Source organism: Talpa occidentalis, unplaced genomic scaffold (assembly GCF_014898055.3).
Source record: "Talpa occidentalis isolate TD23 unplaced genomic scaffold, MPIMG_talOcc4v2.1 talOcc4.24, whole genome shotgun sequence".
NCBI classification, from domain to species: Eukaryota; Metazoa; Chordata; class Mammalia; order Eulipotyphla; family Talpidae; genus Talpa; species Talpa occidentalis.
Genome location: NW_023602518.1, coordinates 33,238 through 36,867, shown reverse-complemented (window position 1 = coordinate 36,867; position 3,630 = coordinate 33,238).

Below are 3,630 nucleotides of genomic sequence, written 5' to 3'. Positions count from 1 at the left end.
GACTGGGTGCTCCTGAGGTCTGGGGAGCCTCTGAGTCCACACTGGTGGCAGCTGTGAGATTGACTGGCTGCTCTGGAGACCTCCAGGCATGGGGAAGTGAGAACTGCGGTGAGTCACCAGTGTCCAGGAAGGAGGACCCAACACAGGTTGTGAAAGAGAGAAGTGAAAGTGGGAAGATGGGGGAATCCCCAACAGTCACCTTCCCTGGCCCAGACACAGCCCTGGCTGCTGACACCCTGAGAACCACACCTGGCACCTGGGACTTTGTGGCTCCCTCCTCTCCTGCACCAAGACCTTTGTCACACTGTTGCCTCCCTGAGTCCAGGCCAGGGACTGGGTCAGCGATTTTCAAGAGTTTTTGTTTCAGGATGTCTGCACAGTTTTACAAATTTGAGAGGACCCCAGTATAATTTTAGGAGGCTATAGCTCTCAGTATTTACTACATGAGGAATAAAAACAACTTAAAGATATTTTAACTAATATAGAATATTATTGATAACCCAATGTGTGTTCTAAGTGTCTTAATGAAATAAAGATATTTAATGAAAATAATCAGGATCATGTGTGAATCTTTTACAGCTTACATTTTTGCTTACAAATTATTTTTCTTCTCTGTCTCGCTAGAAAAATGTTGGATTGTCCTATTTTCTCCTGCATTTACTCTTTGTTTTCATTGGCCAAAGAAAAGCTATACAGCCTTTCTGTTTTATGTATCAAAGATCCCCAAAGATAAGTAAGTGGCTACTGGAAGTTGTCAAGCTTATAGCAATGGGACACAATTTTTCACTATCTGGTTTTCACTTGGAGCTTGTACTTTATCAAGGCAGATAATTACTATCATTTATCAACTGTCAGTTGATTTTCTTAAAGGGACAGCTCACATTCATTTTCTAGAAAGTGTGTACAGGTTAACAAAAATTAATAATGATAGTTTTTGTCATTCATTTCAAGTAAAGTTGGTAGTACCCCCGCCCCAGCAAAAAATAAAGGTCTAATTCACCTCATGCAAATTAGTTTCCTTGGGACATAGCACTTTGGATTGTGGCAGAAGTGACTGATATGTGCTCTATGTCATCAGAAACTGGGTTTCCTCTGTCTCCAGAGTCTTTCTCTCAGGCTTGAGGAGATGCTCCCTGCTTTCCTGAGCCTCCCTGACCAGGACCCCACAGCTCTTCACACTGGACAGGGTGGTCTCTGTCCATGTCCCTGCTCCCTCCCTCCTGCTCCCTCCTGTGCAGCCCTTCTCCTCTGGGCTCAGGTGCTGGACCTGCTTGTGGAACCCTGACAATGATGGGTCATTTCAAAACTTGAAGCCTCATTTCAGTGCTTTTCTGTTCCTCATTGTTAACAACAGCTGACAGTGTTTGTCAATATCATCTGGTCTCAAAATGCTTTGTTTGCGAATGGCGTTATTTTATCTTTTTGGATTGCTGAACAATATTCCAAGTGTATATTATATATATCACATCTTCTGATCCAGTCATCTATTTTTGGGCATTTTGGGTTGTCTCCAGGTTTTACCTGTTGTAAATAGTGCTGCAATAAACATAGGGGTACAGGTGTTCTTTTTGAATCAATGTTTCTGTGTCCTTTGGGTAGATCCCTAGGAGTGGAATTGCCAGGTCATATGGTACCTTCATTTTCAGTAGACTGAGGAACCTCCAGACAGCTTTCTATAGTGGTTCAACCAGTCTGCACTCCCACCAGCAATGTAGGAGAGTTCCTACAGTTCTTATACCACATCCTCACCAACATTTGTTGTTGCTTGTTTTTTTTGATATGTGCCATTCTTACTGGTGTAAGGTGGTATCTGAATGTGGTTTTGATTTGCACTTCCCTGATTATAAGGGATGTTGAACATTTTTTCATGTGCCTGTTGGCCATTTGCGTTTCCTCTTTGGGGAAATGTCTTAAGTTCTTTTGCCCATTTCTTGACTGGATTGTTTATTTTGTTTTTGTTGAGTCTTTGTGTGAGTTCTTTGTATATCTTTGTGATCAGCCCCTTGTCAGTTGAATAGAGTGCAAAGATATTTTCCCAATCAGTGGAATGCCTCTCTGTTTTGGTTAATGTCTCTTTTGCTATACAGAAGCTTTCAGTTTGATTAATCCCAGGTGTTTATCTTTTCCTTGACTATCTTTGCTTTGGGTGATGAATCTTTAAAGATGTTTCTGAGATATATGTCTTGTAGTGTTTTACCTATATTTTCTTCTATATATTTTATGGTTTCAGGTCTTATGTCCAGTTCTCTTATCCATCTTGAGTTAATTTTTGTGCCTGGTGAGAGGTAGTGGTTTAGTTTCATTTTTTTGCATGTGGTGGTCCCAGCACTTTTTATTGAATAAACTGTCTATGTTCTATTGCATGGTCTTTGCTCCTTTGTCAAAGATCAGTTGTCCATATAAGTGTGATTTTATTTCTGGGCTCTCTATTCAGTTCTATTCGTCTGTATGTCTGTTTTTGTTCCAATACCAAACTGTTTTAATTATTATGGCTTTGTAGCATAGCTTGAAGTTTGGAAGTGTGATACCTCCTTTCTCCTTTGTTTTCATCAGTAGGGCTTTGGCTATTTGTGGTTTTTTGTTGCTCAGTGTGAATTTAATCAGTATTTGTTCTATTTCTTTGAAGAATGTCATTGAGATTTTTATTGGAATAGATTTGAATCTGTATATTGCTTTTGGGAGGATGGCCATTTAAAAATGTTAATTCTTCCAATTCATGAGCAGGGGATGTCTTTCTATTTCTTTGTGTCTTCTTCTATTTCTTTTAACAGTGTTTTTTTGTTTTTTTGTTTTTTTTTTTTTGTTTTATAGGTCTTTCACCTCTTTTGAATGTGGATGGAGCTAGAAGGAATAATGCTCAGTGAAATAAGCCAGAAGGAAAAAGAAAAATATTGGATAGTTTCACTTATAGCAGGAATATAGGGGAACCAAATAAGACATCAGTACAAAAAAATAGTAACAGTACAAAATACAACAAAGCAGGGCCTCCCCTGGTGGCGCAGGTAGTTGAGCGCCATGCTATGAAGTTGTCTGCAGCCTCTGCCACACCAGTTCAATCCTGGCCAGTCGGCGAGGGTCCCACATGGAGTGGCAGACCTCTCCTGTCTCACCCGCTGCTCCCCTCAGCAGTGTATTTCATCAGTCTTCCTGTTTTGTTCCCCACTCTGTCTCTGGTGAATCCTCTCACCCTCCCTCATATCTGGCCTGTACCCCAGTTCTTGTATAAATAAATAAATAAATCTTAAAAAAAAACACAACAAAGCAAAGACAGACAATTATAAATCAGAGACATACTTCAGGGGAGGAGGCAGAGGAGGGAGTTGGGGAGGGAGGAGCACAGGGGACTGTGGTGATCGTGCACAGGTGCATTGGTGAAGGAAACTCTATGGGGACTACACCTAAGGTAGTAGGGGGAAGCAAATACCGTTTAAAAATCAACAAAGACATAAAAATATTTAAAAAATAATTAAAAATAAAAAAATAATAAAATATGCTTTGTAACATTTTGTATTTTTATAGTGAACACAGATTATATCCTAAGAACTGCACAATACATATGTGTGTATACACACACAAACACACAGACATCGCAGACAGAATAAAGCAGGTCTCCCTAAATTTTGAAGGGAT